We start from the raw sequence: 20,570 nt of genomic DNA, 5'->3' as shown, positions 1-20,570 counted from the left end.
AACCGCATCATACTTTGTTACATCGTTACACAACTGACTCATCCACAAGTCAAGCTGCGTTGGACAATCCGCCTGCAATTCTAAACGCACGTCCACTAGTTTCGAATCATGCAATGGCACGCGACAATGACCAAGTACTTTTAGCCACAGCAGTTGTTGACATTAAAGGCAGCTCAAGCCAACATCAGCCAGCCAGAGTATTGTTGGACTCTGGTTCTCAAGTGAATTTTATAACCGATGAATTGGCAAAAAGTCTGCAGTTAAAGAGAGCTAGAAAGCATGTTTGTTAGGTATTGGAAAATCCAGCTTATCGGCACACCAAGTTGTGCAAACCACAATCTGCTCTCGCATACACCCATTCGAAATGGTGGCAGATTTCGTGATTTTAAAATCGATTTCCTCGTACCATCCAGAAAAGGCGGTTCCGCCTGATTCCTTAATGGATGCTACTGAGAGCTATCCACTGGCTGATCCAGTCTTTTACAAGCCACAAAAGGTTGATTTGCTATTAGGTGCAGACGCCTTTTTCGATATCTTAAGTAATGGTCAAGTAAAACAGGGCAGAGAGGCACTAACCTTACAAAACACTGTTTTTGGGTGGGTGGTGTCTGGACGTTGCAACTCCAAAGGCCCTCAAGCCACATTAACTTGCTCTATGGTGAGCACAGTTCAAGAAGCCTGCCCGCTCGACAGCTTGGTCAAACGTTTCTGGGAGTTGGAAAATGTTCCAAATGCATCCATAGAAAGGCTGTACACCCCCGAAGAAACTATGTGTGAAAAATCCTTTATCGACACTATCACACGTCTACCCTCCGGTCGATTGCAAGTTTCTTTGCCATTTAAGTCTAGCCCGACATCTCTCGGTTCGTCGTTTGAGACAGCCAGAAGACGATTTTTGTCTTTAGAAAGGCGATTATGCCAAAAACCTGCCATAAAATCGATGTTTATGGACTTTATGGAGGAATACTTGTCGTTAGGACATATGACTGCAATGGAAAACTCAATCCCGGCAGAGCCGCATTGTTTCATCCCGTATCAATGCGTGGAACGACCACAAAGTACATCCACTAAGCTTAGAGTAGTGTTCGATGCGTCGTGCAAAACAACGAGTCAAGTCTCGCTCAATGATTTACTCATGGTTGAAGCAACCATCCAGCCGTGCCTATACGCAACGTTGTTAAGATTTCGGTGTCGCAAATTCGCTCTTACAGCAGACATTACAAAAATGTACCGTCAAGTCGAACTTGATGAGGCGCATCGCAAATTCCAATTAATTATTTGGAGACGTGCAAGCTCGGATCCCTTGCAAGTGTTTCGTCTAAATACGGTAACTTATGGCACGGCCAGCGCACCTTTTCTTGCTGTCAGGTGCTTGAAGTATCTAAGCGAAACTCATTTAAATTCGCATCCACTTGGCTCAAAGTCTCTTGCTTCCGATTTCTATGTTGACGATCTTCTTACAGGCGCAGACACGAAATCCGAACTACGGATATTGCGTCAACAGCTAGTTGAAATCCTAGAGCCAGCCGGATTTGTGCTGACGAAGTGGACTGCTAATTGTCAACTAGGTGACAGTCAGAAAGAGAATCTGGTTATTTCGAGTGGAGATCAGCAAGATTGCAAAACTCTTGGACTGATGTGGAACCCACAGGCAGACATTTTCAAGTACTGTCTGAAACCAATAGTCTCGTCCGAAACCACAACCAAGAGAGTAATGTTATCCGTCATAGCCAGTCTTTTCGATCCCTTGGGTCTGCTATGTCCGGTGATTACTATTGCAAAAATCTTCTTGCAGGAAATTTGGCTTTTGAGCCTTGGTTGGGACGATCCCATTCCCTTAAAGTTGCAACAAAGATGGGAGTCGATGGTTTCGGACATGCAAAGGTTGCATGAAGTCACCATTCCACGTTTTGTAGGAGCTAGCACAAGCACTCGATGTCAAATACATGGGTTTGAGGATGCGTCCACGCGAGCATACGGCTGCAGCATCTACGTTCGTGTGTCCCATTCAAATGGAGTGTCCGTTAACTTATTAACGGCAAAGTCAAGGGTGGCACCCTTAAAGACAAAAACAATCCCAAGATTGGAGCTATGTGCCGCTCATCTGTTGGCAAAGTTGTGGGAGGAAGTTCGATCTGTTATTGATTGCCCCGTAGAGAAGGTTATATTGTGGTCAGATTCGGAAGTGGTTCTACATTGGCTGCAAACTCATCCCTCCCAGTTAACAACATTTGTTTCAAATCGAGTTGCAGAGATACAGGAAATCACTTCGACTGCCTCATGGAGACATGTACCCACCAAAGAAAATCCTGCAGATCCAGTATCTCGGGGATCATCAGTAGCAGACTTAGATTCACTATTTTGGTTTAACGGCCCGTCATTCCTGCAACAAAATGCCATGGATTGGCCTCAAAATCGTCATTTACGTTTGACAGAAGCGGACGCGTCATTAGAGAAGAAGAAGGTAGCCACTTCGCTTGTCGCGGCCGATGGCGAACACAATCCCATCCTCACCCTAATAGAAAACTCATCATCATATATGAAAGTGGTAGGCACAATTCGCCGGTTCATAAACAAAAGGAAAGGAGTAATTTGGAGTAGTACTTGTCCGTCATCAGAAGAGCTCGGCGCAGCGTTTCTAGCAGCAGTTGAAGCTGTTCAAAGAGACGCATTCTCGCAGGAGATTGACAAAATAAAAAAGTCATCAAAGTTGCAGGCATCACTTCAAAAACTAACTCCCTTCATTTCGGAAGAACAAGTGGGCTCATGCTCGTTTTCGTTGGTTCGAGTAGGTGGTCGCCTATTAAACGCTCCTCTAGCCCACAACGCAAAATTTCCACTGTTAATGCCAAAAAATTTTAGATTTGTTACCCTCTATCTTAGCTATTTGCATCGAGCCAATTGTCACGCTGGACCCCGTGCACTAGTGGGATTCCTAAGACAGTCCATGTGGCTGATAAATGCACGAAGAGAGTGCAGTGCCATTGTCCGGAAATGCGTACACTGTTTCCACTACAAGCCGAAGCTTCTCTCACAAATCATGGGAAATCTTCCCGCTGATCGATTGTGTGGGAATCGACCCTTCGAGATTAGCGGAGTTGATTTGTTTGGACCGGTTCGTGTATCGCTTGGGATTCGTGGCAAGCAGCCTCTTAAGATGTACATAGCAGTGTTTGTCTGCTTTGCATCTAAGGCCGTACACCTAGATATTGTAAAAGACTTGACCTCTAATACATTTATTTTGTGCTTATCCAGGTTTGTTGGACGTCGTGGGCCTCTTGTCAAACTCTATTGCGACAACGCCACGAATTTTGTTGGTGCAGCTCGCATGCTCAAGGAGCGCATGGATGCATTCAATGCCAAGGACGAAGACCTCAAGGCGTATGCTGCGGCTCACAGTTTTTCGGTGGAATTCATTCCCCCGCGAGCCCCGCACATTGGAGGCCTGTGGGAGTCGGCGGTGAAGTCCGCCAAGAATCTGCTGCTCAGGGCTATGGGCAGCGCAGTGCTCAAGGAGGACGAGCTGCATACGGTTCTCGTGGACGTCGAGGCCGTGCTCAATTCCAGACCACTGGTGGTCGACAGCGGCAGCCCCAACGAAGGGGAGGTGGTGACTCCAGCGCATCTACTAGTCGGCAGAACGCTAGTTTCGCTGCCACCCGAATCAGAGCTGCCCAGACCAGACAGCAGCCTCTCATATCTGCAACGATGGCAGCTCGTGTCTGCCATCAAGCAAAGATTTTGGAGAGATTGGTCCAGAGACTATCTTCTCAGCCTTCAACAGCGAGGGAAGTGGTCCGAGGAGGTCGCCAACTTGGAGCCAGGCAGAGTGGTGGCAATTCACGAGGACAACGTGCCCCCTCAAATGTGGCTCACCGGAATAGTGGAGGAGGCAATCCTAGGAGCGGACGGGAAGGTTCGCGTGGCCGTGATTAGGACGAAGGCCGGGGTCTACAAGCGATCGATCCATCGTTTGGCGCCTATTCCATTGGATTGAAGCCTATAGGCTGTCAACGCGGCCGATGTTAAGGCAAATCAGTTGCCTGCATATATATATATATAGCTATAATTATACCTAAGAGAAACGTTTGACCAAGCTGTCGAGCGGGCAGGCTTCTTGAACTGTGCTCACCATAGAGCAAGTTAATGTGGCTTGAGGGCCTTTGGACTTGCAACGTCCAGACACCACCCACCCAAAAACAGTGTTTTGTAAGGTTAGTGCCTCTCTGCCCTGTTTTACTTGACCATTACTTAAGATATCGAAAAAGGCATCTGCACCTAATAGCAAATCAACCTTTTGTGGCTTGTAAAAGACTGGATCAGCCAGTGGATAGCTCTCAGTAGCATCCATTAAGGAATCAGGCGGAACCGCCTTTTCTGGATGGTACGAGGAAATCGATTTTAAAATCACGAAATCTGCCACAATTTCGAATGGGTGTATGCGAGAGCAGATTGTGGTGTGCACAACTTTGTGAGGACCCATACTGGGAGCCTCACATAGTAACAAGAGTTAAGTGATTAATAATAAGACAACCTGAAAATATAGTAAGTCGCAATGGAGCGAGATTTGTATTAGTCACAATCATATGCTATGGTAGTAAATAAGCTAGTTAAGTTTTGCATAGCCGAAATCCCGCCAAACGGCCAGCTCACACGGAACAACCGCAAAGAAGACAGCGAGGAGAGAGAGCCATGCTCAGCCGGCAGCAGAGCGGATCTCTTTCGAGAAAGTCCCGTTGGCCCGAGCGCTAGGCGTGGGGAGAACGTCGAGCGACCGTGGCGAGAGAAGGAGTCGATTTTTGGCAGCGAGCGAAGACGGAACGTCGCGGACAGTGAAGAGATAAAGAAAAAGTGTTGAACGGCCGCGCGCCAGAGAGGAAAGGAAAAGCATGGATGAGCTGCAGGAACACAGGCGCCGGATCCGCGGGTGAGCTGGCCGATGGCCAAGGTAGTAGTAGGAGTAGAAGGGAGTGCAAGGGGAATCAATCCAATAAAACTTCGATCATATAATTAAGAACTCTTTGGCTTCCATTTGTTTTCTCTGGTCGGACCACCGACTGTGGTCATCTCTCCACCCCCTCCCCTTCCGTTTCCCTGACTGTTTTCGGTCACTACGCTCCCGCTCTGACTCTGGCAACAGGGTTTTACCCTGCCGGAGTGAGAAGTGGTACGCGTTTCGACAGAGGCGCCCCCCCCCTTATCCTTTTCCTTCACCTCCCCGGACCCGTGGCCCACCTCGACCTTGGCAACAGGGGTTTTACCCTGCTGAAGTCGGGGAGTGCAGCGTCTCGGGTGAGTTTCGCGCCGCCCGGCCCAACGCCCGCTTTCCCCCCCCTAATTTCTCCCGAAGGCCCCGTCGTTGACGGCGGCGCGGCGATCCCTGCGCCAACGACCCGCCTCCCCCCCCCCAGTCTCAACGTCTCAGCAACTTACAAATAAACTGTAGGTGACCCTGGGCAGACTGAGACTGACCCCAGCCTAGGATCACTACTTTACAACTTGGTGTGCCGATAAGCTGGATTTTCCAATACCTAACAAACTAATATGCTTTCTAGTTCTCTTTAACTGCAGACTTTTTGCCAATTCATCGGTTATAAAATTCACTTGAGAACCAGAGTCCAACAATACTCTGGCTGGCTGATGTTGGCTTGAGCTGCCTTTAATGTCAACAACTGCTGTGGCTAAAAGTACTTGGTCATTGTCGCGTGCCATTGCATGAATCGAAACTAGTGGACGTGCGTTTAGAATTGCAGGCGGATTGTCCAACGCAGCTTGACTTGTGGATGAGTCAGTTGTGTACCGATGTAACAAAGTATGATGCGGTTTGGAACAGACTCTGCAATGTGACGATTTGCACTTTGACACAATGTGTCCTTTGCGTAGGCAATTAATGCATAGCGGAACTCCCTTTGCAAATTGGAAGCGGGTTGCGACTGAAGCTGCAGCGAAATCCGAGCAAGAAGTGATGAAATGATCAGTTGCCTTGCAAAATGAACATTTCTGATCTTGAGAAGGTTTGGCCTGAGCCACAGTCAACGAAGTCTTTCCAGATTGCTTGTTCTTTGAATCCTGACTTGTCTTTGTTCCTCTAGATTGCCCTGAATTCGTCTCTTCTGCAGATAAATGTTGGTAGCGTTTGTTAAGCGAAGATACACAGTCTGTCCAATATGGAATGGATTGATAATCCAGATTCTCTTCCCATCGAAAGCGGGTTTTTTGATCTACCTTGGACATGACAATGTGTATCAGTAAAGCATCCGAAATTTGTTTATAATCTCCTACAGACAATAGCGACTCGTAAATAGCGGAAGCTGTGTCAAGAAGGGATCTCAGCCCAGATGCAGATGGACCTTGCATGCTTTGCAACTCGAACAGACGGGCTATACTATTTAAGAATATTAAACAATCATTATCGTATACCTTCATTAAGGCACTAAGAGCCTTCGGATAGTTTTGTTCGGTCACTAGATAAGCCTGTACTACTCCTAGCGCTTCTTTCTCTAAGCAAGTCAATAAATGATTAAATTTCTCCACATTGCTTAATGTGGGATCGCTATCCACTATGCTACTAAATAGGCCGATAAAATTTTTATACTCGGTATAATCGCCACTGAATTTGGGCAATTTTACTGGCGGCAAATGTCTATTTGTAGCAATTGTCGTATTTAATACCGACTCATTTGCTGTCCGTTGCTCAAATTTAGCAGACATGGACTTGAGCGTGGATTTAGCCTCAATACATAAATCCTCAAGCTCGGCTCGAGAAGCTAAATCTGGGTTGACATCCTCAATTTCTACTTGTAATTGGAAAGCCCGTTCAATGTATGACTCTAATATTTCCATGCGGCACTCCAATTGTGCCTTTGAAAAGGAAGACTGTTTATCTTTAAGAACGCTCCATGTACGATTGATATCTTTCTTAACTGCACTCAGCTTGCGAAGAGTGTCTAACGACTCCACATCGTCAACCTCTGCCGATTGTCTAGACATTCCTCGCCGTTTTCCAGGCATTTTAGTTCTATAAAATTTTTGTTTCTCAAAAATGGCACCTGTCCCACTGTCACACTCAGCAATTACACTCACAAATTTTTTCTGCCTGCTAACAGCCCAATGCTGTTACCGTGCTAGAGACTACGAGAGAGAGAGAGAGAGATGATCGCCAAAATGCCTACAAGCCAACGCTTTCGATTTCGAGTCGAGCTTGTAGTTCACCGAAACGCAACTTAAATGCGCGTATATGCGTATGCTGCTTTAGCGACCGACCGACTAAACCACAAGTAATGGTATGTGTAATGTATGTGAGTGCTACATGGAGACAAGGAGAGAACACGAAACGATAAAGAGCAAGCGAGCGCTGAATAAGAGAGCACAAAAGTGCAGCTGCGCTGTAAAACGAAGAGCGTCCAGCAAGAACCGTTCGCGCAAAGCAGAAACGAAAATTTATGACGAAGACGGTCGAGGGGGGGAATGATGCGCAGCGGTTAGAGCTTGCGCGCGAAACTATTGCCGTTTCTCCTTTGCTTGTCGGCTCTTTTTGGAAATGTCGTTGTGAAAAATCCTTTATCGACACTATCACACGTCTACCCTCCGGTCGATTGCAAGTTTCTTTGCCATTTAAGTCTAGCCCGACATCTCTCGGTTCGTCGTTTGAGACAGCCAGAAGACGATTTTTGTCTTTAGAAAGGCGATTATGCCAAAAACCTGCCATAAAATCGATGTTTATGGACTTTATGGAGGAATACTTGTCGTTAGGCCATATGACTGCAATGGAAAACTCAATCCCGGCAGAGCCGCATTGTTTCATCCCGTATCAATGCGTGGAACGACCACAAAGTACATCCACTAAGCTTAGAGTAGTGTTCGATGCGTCGTGCAAAACAACGAGTCAAGTCTCGCTCAATGATTTACTCATGGTTGGAGCAACCATCCAGCCGTGCCTATACGCAACGTTGTTAAGATTTCGGTGTCGCAAATTCGCTCTTACAGCAGACATTACAAAAATGTACCGTCAAGTCGAACTTGATGAGGCGCATCGCAAATTCCAATTAATTATTTGGAGACGTGCAAGCTCGGATCCCTTGCAAGTGTTTCGTCTAAATACGGTAACTTATGGCACGGCCAGCGCACCATTTCTTGCTGTCAGGTGCTTGAAGTATCTAAGCGAAACTCATTTAAATTCGCATCCACTTGGCTCAAAGTCTCTTGCTTCCGATTTTTATGTTGACGATCTTCTTACAGGTGCAGACACGAAATCCGAACTACGGATATTGCGTCAACAGCTAGTTGAAATCCTAGAGCCAGCCGGATTTGTGCTGACGAAGTGGACTGCTAATTGTCAACTAGGTGACAGTCAGAAAGAGAATCTGGTTATTTCGAGTGGAGATCAGCAAGATTGTAAAACTCTTGGACTGATGTGGAACCCACAGGCAGACATTTTCAAGTACTGTCTGAAACCAATAGTCTCGTCCGAAACCACAACCAAGAGAGTAATGTTATCCGTCATAGCCAGTCTTTTCGATCCCTTGGGTCTGCTATGTCCGGTGATTACTAATGCAAAAATCTTCTTGCAGGAAATTTGGCTTTTGAGCCTTGGTTGGGACGATCCCATTCCCTTAAAGTTGCAACAAAGATGGGAGTCGATGGTTTCGGACATGCAAAGGTTGCATGAAGTCACCATTCCACGTTTTGTAGGAGCTAGCACAAGCACTCGATGTCAAATACATGGGTTTGCAGATGCGTCCACGCGAGCATACGGCTGCTGCATCTACGTTCGTGTGTCCCATTCAAATGGAGTGTCCGTTAACTTATTAACGGCAAAGTCAAGGGTGGCACCCTTAAAGACAAAAACAATCCCAAGATTGGAGCTATGTGCCGCTCATCTGTTGGCAAAGTTGTGGGAGGAAGTTCGATCTATTATTGATTGCCCCGTAGAGAAGGTTATATTGTGGTCAGATTCGGAAGTGGTTCTACATTGGCTGCAAACTCATCCCTCCCAGTTAACAACATTTGTTTCAAATCGAGTTGCAGAGATACAGGAAATCACTTCGACTGCCTCATGGAGACATGTACCCACCAAAGAAAATCCTGCAGATCCAGTATCTCGGGGATCATCAGTAGCAGTCTTAGATTCACTATTTTGGTTTAACGGCCCGTCATTCCTGCAACAAAATGCCATGGATTGGCCTCAAAATCGTCATTTACGTTTGACAGAAGCGGACGCGTCATTAGAGAAGAAGAAGGTAGCCACTTCGCTTGTCGCGGCCGATGGCGAACACAATCCCATCCTCACCCTAATAGGAAACTCATCATCATATATGAAAGTGGTAGGCACAATTGCATATATCCGCCGGTTCATAAACAAAAGGAAAGGAGTAATTTGGAGTAGTACTTGTCCGTCATCAGAAGAGCTCGGCGCAGCGTTTCTAGCAGCAGTTGAAGCTGTTCAAAGAGACGCATTCTCGCAGGAGATTGACAAAATAAAAAAGTCATCAAAGTTGCAGGCATCACTTCAAAAACTAACTCCCTTCATTTTGGAAGAACAAGTGGGCTCATGCTCGTTTTCGTTGGTTCGAGTAGGTGGTCGCCTATTAAACGCTCCTCTAGCCCACAACGCAAAATTTCCACTGTTAATGCCTAAAAATTGTAGATTTGTTACCCTCTATCTTAGCTATTTGCATCGAGCCAATTGTCACGCTGGACCCCGTGCACTAGTGGGATTCCTAAGACAGTCCATGTGGCTGATAAATGCACGAAGAGAGTGCAGTGCCATTGTCCGGAAATGCGTACACTGTTTCCACTACAAGCCGAAGCTTCTCTCACAAATCATGGGAAATCTTCCCGCTGATCGATTGCGTGGGAATCGACCCTTCGAGATTAGCGGAGTTGATTTGTTTGGACCGGTTCGTGTATCGCTTGGGATTCGTGGCAAGCAGCCTATTAAGATGTACATAGCAGTGTTTGTCTGCTTTTGCATCTAAGGCCGTACACCTAGATATTGTAAAAGACTTGACCTCTAATACATTTATTTTGTGCTTTGGACGTCGTGGGCCTCTTGTCAAACTCTATTGCGACAACGCCACGAATTTTGTTGGTGCAGCTCGCATGCTCAAGGAGCGCATGGATGCATTCAATGCCAAGGACGAAGACCTCAAGGCGTATGCTGCGGCTCACAGTTTTTCGGTGGAATTCATTCCCCCGCGAGCCCCGCACATTGGAGGCCTGTGGGAGTCGGCGGTGAAGTCCGCCAAGAATCTGCTGCTCAGGGCTATGGGCAGCGCAGTGCTCAAGGAGGACGAGCTGCATACGGTTCTCGTGGACGTCGAGGCCGTGCTCAATTCCAGACCACTGGTGGTCGACAGCGGCAGCCCCAACGAAGGGGAGGTGGTGACTCCAGCGCATCTACTAGTCGGCAGAACGCTAGTTTCGCTGCCACCCGAATCAGAGCTGCCCAGACCAGACAGCAGCCTCTCATATCTGCAACGATGGCAGCTCGTGTCTGCCATCAAGCAAAGATTTTGGAGAGATTGGTCCAGAGACTATCTTCTCAGCCTTCAACAGCGAGGGAAGTGGTCCGAGGAGGTCGCCAACTTGGAGCCAGGCAGAGTGGTGGCAATTCACGAGGACAACGTGCCCCCTCAAATGTGGCTCACCGGAATAGTGGAGGAGGCAATCCCAGGAGCGGACGGGAAGGTTCGCGTGGCCGTGATTAGGACGAAGGCCGGGGTCTACAAGCGATCGATCCATCGTTTGGCGCCTATTCCATTGGATTGAAGCCTATAGGCTGTCAACGCGGCCGATGTTAAGGCAAATCAGTTGCCTGCATATATATATATAGCTATAATTATACCTAAGAGAAATGTATGAAATCACGCTCTTAAATTGTAATGTCATGCGCTCTTATACCATGTTGCGAACGGAGCCTATGCAAGCAGCAGCCGCTCATGAAGAGGGCGCCGCTTTAGAATAAACTCACTTATAATTGAAAGTCGATTGAGGGCACAAGTGGATCTGTCGGTCTGTCTGATTCCAGTGTATCAGTAAAACATTCAGAAATCGTGCCTAACGGCAGGCTAATTTGCACAACCATTTTTGGCGCCCCCGGGTGGACCCTGATTCTCTGGATTGGACAGAAGTTGGATTGGATTAATCTTGGCGCTTCGTTGGATATCCCCATTGGATATCATCCCTCGCTCGTTGCTGTTGCTGTTCCTGCAGTTGTCATTGTTGGCCCGCTGGACTTCAAACTTAGCTACTCTTGAGAGCTGCTCGTGGGTATTCCTGGTTGGTATGAACTTGTGGGAGGGAATGCATCGGTGTTCAAACAACCCTCAACCAGTGCCACAGGTAAATCAAAGTGCCCAATTGTTTCATCAAAAAATATAAATAACTACTGTACTTGTGGTCAACGACATTTCCAAAAAGAGCCGACAAGCAAAGGAGAAACGGCAATAGTTTCGCGCGCAAGCTCTAACCGCTGCGCATCATTCCCCCCTCGCCCGTCTTCGTCATAAATTTTCGTTTCTGCTTTGCGCGAACGGTTCTTGCTGGACGCTCTTCGTTTTACAGCGCAGCTGCACTTTTGTGCTCTCTCATTCAGCGCTCGCTTGCTCTTTATCGTTTCGTGTTCTCTCCTTGTCTCCATGTAGCACTCACATACATTACACATACCATTACTTGTGGTTTAGTCGGTCGGTCGCTAAAGCAGCATACGCATATACGCGCATTTAAGTTGCGTTTCGGTGAACTACAAGCTCGACTCGAAATCGAAAGCGTTGGCTTGTAGGCATTTTGGCGATCATCTCTCTCTCTCTCTCGTAGTCTCTAGCACGGTAACAGCATTGGGCTGTTAGCAGGCAGACAAAATTTGTGAGTGTAATTGCTGAGTGTGACAGTGGGACAAGTGCCATTTTTGAGAAACAAAAATTTTATAGAACTAAAATGCCTGGAAAACGGCGAGGAATGTCTAGACAATCGGCAGAGGTTGACGATGTGGAGTCGTTAGACACTCTTCGCAAGCTGAGTGCAGTTAAGAAAGATATCAATCGTACATGGAGCATTCTTAAAGATAAACAGTCTTCCTTTTCAAAGGCACAATTGGAGTGCCGCATGGAAATATTAGAGTCATACATTGAACGGGCTTTCCAATTACAAGTAGAAATTGAGGATGTCAACCCAGATTTAGCTTCTCGAGCCGAGCTTGAGGATTTATGTATTGAGGCTAAATCCACGCTCAAGTCCATGTCTGCTAAATTTGAGCAACGGACAGCAAATGAGTCGGTATTAAATACGACAATTGCTACAAATAGACATTTGCCGCCAGTAAAATTGCCCAAATTCAGTGGCGATTATACCGAGTATAAAAATTTTATCGGCCTATTTAGTAGCATAGTGGATAGCGATCCCACATTAAGCAATGTGGAGAAATTTAATCATTTATTGACTTGCTTAGAGAAAGAAGCGCTAGGAGTAGTACAGGCTTATCTAGTGACCGAACAAAACTATCCGAAGGCTCTTAGTGCCTTAATGAAGGTATACGATAATGATTGTTTAATATTCTTAAATAGTATAGCCCGTCTGTTCGAGTTGCAAAGCATGCAAGGTCCATCTGCATCTGGGCTGAGATCCCTTCTTGACACAGCTTCCGCTATTTACGAGTCGCTATTGTCTGTAGGAGATTATAAACAAATTTCGGATGCTTTACTGATACACATTGTCATGTCCAAGGTAGATCAAAAAACCCGCTTTCGATGGGAAGAGAATCTGGATTATCAATCCATTCCATATTGGACAGACTGTGTATCTTCGCTTAACAAACGCTACCAACATTTATCTGCAGAAGAGACGAATTCAGGGCAATCTAGAGGAACAAAGACAAGTCAGGATTCAAAGAACAAGCAATCTGGAAAGACTTCGTTGACTGTGGCTCAGACCAAACCTTCTCAAGATCAGAAATGTTCATTTTGCAAGGCAACTGATCATTTCATCACTTCTTGCTCGGATTTCGCTGCAGCTTCAGTCGCAACCCGCTTCCAATTTGCAAAGGGAGTTCCGCTATGCATTAATTGCCTACGCAAAGGACACATTGTGTCAAAGTGCAAATCGTCACATTGCAGAGTCTGTTCCAAACCGCATCATACTTTGTTACATCGGTACACAACTGACTCATCCACAAGTCAAGCTGCGTTGGACAATCCGCCTGCAATTCTAAACGCACGTCCACTAGTTTCGATTCATGCAATGGCACGCGACAATGACCAAGTACTTTTAGCCACAGCAGTTGTTGACATTAAAGGCAGCTCAAGCCAACATCAGCCAGCCAGAGTATTGTTGGACTCTGGTTCTCAAGTGAATTTTATAACCGATGAATTGGCAAAAAGTCTGCAGTTAAAGAGAACTAGAAAGCATATTAGTTTGTTAGGTATTGGAAAATCCAGCTTATCGGCACACCAAGTTGTAAAGTAGTGATCCTAGGCTGGGGTCAGTCTCAGTCTGCCCAGGGTCACCTACAGTTTATTTGTAAGTTGCTGAGACGTTGAGACTGGGGGGGGGGAGGCGGGTCGTTGGCGCAGGGATCGCCGAGCCGCCGTCAACGACGGGGCCTTCGGGAGAAATTAGGGGGGGGAAAGCGGGCGTTGGGCCGGGCGGCGCGAAACTCACCCGAGACGCTGCACTCCCCGACTTCAGCAGGGTAAAACCCCTGTTGCCAAGGTCGAGGTGGGCCACGGGTCCGGGGAGGTGAAGGAAAAGGATAAGGGGGGGGGCGCCTCTGTCGAAACGCGTACCACTTCTCACTCCGGCAGGGTAAAACCCTGTTGCCAGAGTCAGAGCGGGAGCGTAGTGACCGAAAACAGTCAGGGAAACGGAAGGGGAGGGGGTGGAGAGATGACCACAGTCGGTGGTCCGACCAGAGAAAACAAATGGAAGCCAAAGAGTTCTTAATTATATGATCGAAGTTTTATTGGATTGATTCCCCTTGCACTCCCTTCTACTCCTACTACTACCTTGGCCATCGGCCAGCTCACCCGCGGATCCGGCGCCTGTGTTCCTGCAGCTCGTCCATGCTTTTCCTTTCCTCTCTGGCGCGCGGCCGTTCAACACTTTTTCTTTATCTCTTCACTGTCCGCGACGTTCCGTCTTCGCTCGCTGCCAAAAATCGACTCCTTCTCTCGCCACGGTCGCTCGACGTTCTCCCCACGCCTAGCGCTCGGGCCAACGGGACTTTCTCGAAAGAGATCCGCTCTGCTGCCGGCTGAGCATGGCTCTCTCTCCTCGCTGTCTTCTTTGCGGTTGTTCCGTGTGAGCTGGCCGTTTGGCGGGATTTCGGCTATGCAAAACTTAACTAGCTTATTTACTACCATAGCATATGATTGTGACTAATACAAATCTCGCTCCATTGCGACTTACTATATTTTCAGGTTGTCTTATTATTAATCACTTAACTCTTGTTACTATGTGAGGCTCCCAGTATGGGTCCTCACAAAGTTGTGCACACCACAATCTGCTCTCGCATACACCCATTCGAAATTGTGGCAGATTTCGTGATTTTAAAATCGATTTCCTCGTACCATCCAGAAAAGGCGGTTCCGCCTGATTCCTTAATGGATGCTACTGAGAGCTATCCACTGGCTGATCCAGTCTTTTACAAGCCACGAAAGGTTGATTTGCTATTAGGTGCAGACGCCTTTTTCGATATCTTAAGTAATGGTCAAGTAAAACAGGGCAGAGAGGCACTAACCTTACAAAACACTGTTTTTGGGTGGGTGGTGTCTGGACGTTGCAAGTCCAAAGGCCCTCAAGCCACATTAACTTGCTCTATGGTGAGCACAGTTCAAGAAGCCTGCCCGCTCGACAGCTTGGTCAAACGTTTCTGGGAGTTGGAAAATGTTCCAAATGCATCCATAGAAAGGCTTTATACCCCCGAAGAAACTATGTGTGAAAAATCCTTTATCGACACTATCACACGTCTACCCTCCGGTCGATTGCAAGTTTCTTTGCCATTTAAGTCTAGCCCGACATCTCTCGGTTCGTCGTTTGAGACAGCCAGAAGACGATTTTTGTCTTTAGAAAGGCGATTATGCCAAAAACCTGCCATAAAATCGATGTTTATGGACTTTATGGAGGAATACTTGTCGTTAGGCCATATGACTGCAATGGAAAACTCAATCCCGGCAGAGCCGCATTGTTTCATCCCGTATCAATGCGTGGAACAACCACAAAGTACATCCACTAAGCTTAGAGTAGTGTTCGATGCGTCGTGCAAAACAACGAGTCAAGTCTCGCTCAATGATTTACTCATGGTTGGAGCAACCATCCAGCCGTGCCTATACGCAACGTTGTTAAGATTTCGGTGTCGCAAATTCGCTCTTACAGCAGACATTACAAAAATGTACCGTCAAGTCGAACTTGATGAGGCGCATCGCAAATTCCAATTAATTATTTGGAGACGTGCAAGTTCGGATCCCTTGCAAGTGTTTCGTCTAAATACGGTAACTTATGGCACGGCCAACGCACCATTTCTTGCTGTCAGGTGCTTGAAGTATCTAAGCGAAACTCATTTAAATTCGCATCCACTTGGCTCAAAGTCTCTTGCTTCCGATTTCTATGTTGACGATCTTCTTACAGGTGCAGACACGAAATCCGAACTACGGATATTGCGTCAACAGCTAGTTGAAATCCTAGAGCCAGCCGGATTTGTGCTGACGAAGTGGACTGCTAGGATTGTGGATTGTCAACTAGGTGACAGTCAGAAAGAGAATCTGGTTATTTCGAGTGGAGATCAGCAAGATTGCAAAACTCTTGGACTGATGTGGAACCCACAGGCAGACATTTTCAAGTACTGTCTGAAACCAATAGTCTCGTCCGAAACCACAACCAAGAGAGTAATGTTATCCGTCATAGCCAGTCTTTTCGATCCCTTGGGTCTGCTATGTCCGGTGATTACTAATGCAAAAATCTTCTTGCAGGAAATTTGGCTTTTGAGCCTTGGTTGGGACGATCCCATTCCCTTAAAGTTGCAACAAAGATGGGAGTCGATGGTTTCGGACATGCAAAGGTTGCATGAAGTCACCATTCCACGTTTTGTAGGAGCTAGCACAAGCACTCGATGTCAAATACATGGGTTTGCAGATGCGTCCACGCGAGCATACGGCTGCTGCATCTACGTTCGTGTGTCCCATTCAAATGGAGTGTCCGTTAACTTATCAACGGCAAAGTCAAGGGTGGCACCCTTAAAGACAAAAACAATCCCAAGATTGGAGCTATGTGCCGCTCATCTGTTGGCAAAGTTGTGGGAGGAAGTTCGATCTTGGTCAGATTCGGAAGTGTTTCAACATTGGCTGCAAACTCATCCCTCCCAGTTAACAACATTTGTTTCAAATCGAGTTGCAGAGATACAGGAAATCACTTCGACTGCCTCATGGAGACATGTACCCACCAAAGAAAATCCTGCAGATCCCGTATCTCGGGGATCATCAGTAGCAGACTTAGATTCACTATTTTGGTTTAACGGCCCGTCATTCCTGCAACAAAATGCCATGGATTGGCCTCAAAATCGTCATTTACGTTTGACAGAAGCGGACGCGTCATTAGAGAAGAAGAAGGTAGCCACTTCGCTTGTCGCGGCCGATGGCGAACACAATCCCATCCTCACCCTAATAGAAAACTCATCATCATATATGAAAGTGGTAGGCACAATTGCATATATCCGCCGGTTCATAAACAAAAGGAAAGGAGTAATTTGGAGTAGTACTTGTCCGTCATCAGAAGAGCTCGGCGCAGCGTTTCTAGCAGCAGTTGAAGCTGTTCAAAGAGACGCATTCTCGCAGGAGATTGACAAAATAAAAAAGTCATCAAAGTTGCAGGCATCACTTCAAAAACTAACTCCCTTCATTTCGGAAGAACAAGTGGGCTCATGCTCGTTTTCGTTGGTTCGAGTAGGTGGTCGCCTATTAAACGCTCCTCTAGCCTCTAGCCAAAAAATTGTAGATTTGTTACCCTCTATCTTAGCTATTTGCATCGAGCCAATTGTCACGCTGGACCCCGTGCACTAGTGGGATTCCTAAGACAGTCCATGTGGCTGATAAATGCACGAAGAGAGTGCAGTGCCATTGTCCGGAAATGCGTACACTGTTTCCACTACAAGCCGAAGCTTCTCTCACAAATCATGGGAAATCTTCCCGCTGATCGAAACACCACAAAAATGGTTGTGCAAATTAGCCTGCCGTTAGGCACGATTTCTGAATGTTTTACTGATACACTGGAATCAGACAGACCGACAGATCCACTTGTGCCCTCAATCGACTTTCAATTATAAGTGGATTTATTCTAAAGCGGCGCCCTCTTCATGAGCGGCTGCTGCTTGCATAGGCTCCGTTCGCAACGTATAAGAGCGCATGACATTACAATTTAAGAGCGTGATTTCATACATTTCTCTTAGGTATAATTATAGCTATATATATATATGCAGGCAACTGATTTGCCTTAACATCGGCCGCGTTGACAGCCTAGGCTTCAATCCAATGGAATAGGCACCAAACGATGGATCGATCGCTTGTAGACCCCGGCCTTCGTCCTAATCACGGCCACGCGAACCTTCCCGTCCGCTCCTGGGATTGCCTCCTCCACTATTCCGGTGAGCCACATTTGAGGGGGCACGTTGTCCTCGTGAATTGCCACCACTCTGCCTGGCTCCAAGTTGGCGACCTCCTCGGACCACTTCCCTCGCTGTTGAAGGCTGAGAAGATAGTCTCTGGACCAATCTCTCCAAAATCTTTGCTTGATGGCAGACACGAGCTGCCATCGTTGCAGATATGAGAGGCTGCTGTCTGGTCTGGGCAGCTCTGATTCGGGTGGCAGCGAAACTAGCGTTCTGCCGACTAGTAGATGCGCTGGAGTCACCACCTCCCCTTCGTTGGGGCTGCCGCTGTCGACCACCAGTGGTCTGGAATTGAGCACGGCCTCGACGTCCACGAGAACCGTATGCAGCTCGTCCTCCTTGAGCACTGCGCTGCCCATAGCCCTGAGCAGATTCTTGGCGGACTTCACCGCCGACTCCCACAGGCCTCCAATGTGCGGGGCTCGCGGGGGAATGAATTCCACCGAAAAACTGTGAGCCGCAGCATACGCCTTGAGGTCTTCGTCCTTGGCATTGAATGCATCCATGCGCTCCTTGAGCATGCGAGCTGCACCAACAAAATTCGTGGCGTTGTCCCAATAGAGTTTGACAAGAGGCCCACGACGTCCAACAAACCTGGATAAGCACAAAATAAATGTATTAGAGGTCAAGTGTTTTACAATATCTAGGTGTACGGCCTTAGATGCAAAGCAGACAAACACTGCTATGTACATCTTAAGAGGCTGCTTGCCACGAATCCCAAGCGATACACGAACCGGTCCAAACAAATCAACTCCGCTAATCTCGAAGGGTCGATTCCCACGCAATCGATCAGCGGGAAGATTTCCCATGATTTGTGAGAGAAGCTTCGGCTTGTAGTGGAAACAGTGTACGCATTTCCGGACAATGGCACTGCACTCTCTTCGTGCATTTATCAGCCACATGGACTGTCTTAGGAATCCCACTAGTGCACGGGGTCCAGCGTGACAATTGGCTCGATGCAAATAGCTAAGATAGAGGGTAACAAATCGACAATTTTTTGGCATTAACAGTGGAAATTTTGCGTTATGGGCTAGAGGAGCGTTTAATAGGCGACCACCTACTCGAACCAACGAAAACGAGCATGAGCCCACTTGTTCTTCCGAAATGAAGGGAGTTAGTTTTTGAAGTGATGCCTGCAACTTTGATGACTTTTTTATTTTGTCAATCTCCTGCGAGAATGCGTCTCTTTGAACAGCTTCAACTGCTGCTAGAAACGCTGCGCCGAGCTCTTCTGATGACGGACAAGTACTACTCCAAATTACTCCTTTCCTTTTGTTTATGAACCGGCGGATATATGCAATTGTGCCTACCACTTTAATATATGATAATGAGTTTTCTATTAGGGTGAGGATGGGATTGTGTTCGCCATCGGCCGCGACAAGCGAAGTGGCTACCTTCTTCTTCTCTAATGACGCGTCCGCTTCTGTCAAACGTAAATGACGATTTTGAGGCCAATCCATGGCATTTTGTTGCAGGAATGACGGGCCGTTAAACCAAAATAGTGAATCTAAGTCTGCTACTGATGATCCCCGAGATACTGGATCTGCAGGATTTTCTTTGGTGGGTACATGTCTCCATGAGGCAGTCGAAGTGATTTCCTGTATCTCTGCAACTCGATTTGAAACAAATGTTGTTAACTGGGAGGGATGAGTTTGCAGCCAATGTAGAACCACTTCCGAATCTGACCACAATATAACCTTCTCTACGGGGCAATCAATAATAGATCGAACTTCCTCCCACAACTTTGCCAACAGATGAGCGGCACATAGCTCCAATCTTGGGATTGTTTTTGTCTTTAAGGGTGCCACCCTTGACTTTGCCGTTAATAAGTTAACGGACACTCCATTTGAATGGGACACACGAACGTAGATGCAGCAGCCGTATGCTCGCGTGGACGCATCTGCAAACCCATGTATTTGACATCGAGTGCTTGTGCTAGCTCCTACAAAACGTGGAATGGTGACTTCATGCAACCTTTGCATGTCCCAAACCATCGACTCCCATCTTTGTTGCAACTTTAAGGGAATGGGATCGTCCCAACCAAGGCTCAAAAGCCAAATTTCCTGCAAGAAGATTTTTGCATTAGTATCACCGGACATAGCAGACCCAAGAGATCGAAAAGACTGGCTATGACGGATAACATTACTCTCTTGGTTGTGGTTTCGGACGAGACTATTGGTTTCAGACAGTACTTGAAAATGTCTGCCTGTGGGTTCCACATCAGTCCAAGAGTTTTGCAATCTTGCTGATCTCCACTCGAAATAACCAGATTCTCTTTCTGACTGTCACCTAGTTGACAATTAGCAGTCCACTTCGTCAGCACAAATCCGGCTGGCTCTAGGATTTCAACTAGCTGTTGACGCAATATCCGTAGTTCGGATTTCGTGTCTGCACCTGTAAGAAGATCGTCAACATAGAAATCGGAAGCAAGAGACTTTGAGCCAAGTGGATGCGAATTTAAATGAGTTTCGCTTAGATACTTCAAGCACCTGACAGCAAGAAATGGTGCGTTGGCCGTGCCATAAGTTACCGTATTTAGACGAAACACTTGCAAGGGATCCGAACTTGCACGTCTCCAAATAATTAATTGGAATTTGCGATGCGCCTCATCAAGTTCGACTTGACGGTACATTTTTGTAATGTCTGCTGTAAGAGCGAATTTGCGACACCGAAATCTTAACAACGTTGCGTATAGGCACGGCTGGATGGTTGCTCCAACCATGAGTAAATCATTGAGCGAGACTTGACTCGTTGTTTTGCACGACGCATCGAACACTACTCTAAGCTTAGTGGATGTACTTTGTGGTCGTTCCACGCATTGATACGGGATGAAACAATGCGGCTCTGCCGGGATTGAGTTTTCCATTGCAGTCATATGGCCTAACGACAAGTATTCCTCCATAAAGTCCATAAACAT

Source organism: Drosophila persimilis, unplaced genomic scaffold (assembly GCF_003286085.1).
Source record: "Drosophila persimilis strain 14011-0111.01,24,50 unplaced genomic scaffold, DperRS2 tig00001303-arrow-arrow-pilon, whole genome shotgun sequence".
Lineage (NCBI taxonomy): Eukaryota > Metazoa > Arthropoda > Insecta > Diptera > Drosophilidae > Drosophila > Drosophila persimilis.
The sequence above is the reverse complement of the archived record's forward strand: the minus strand, read 5'-3'. Positions refer to the sequence as shown.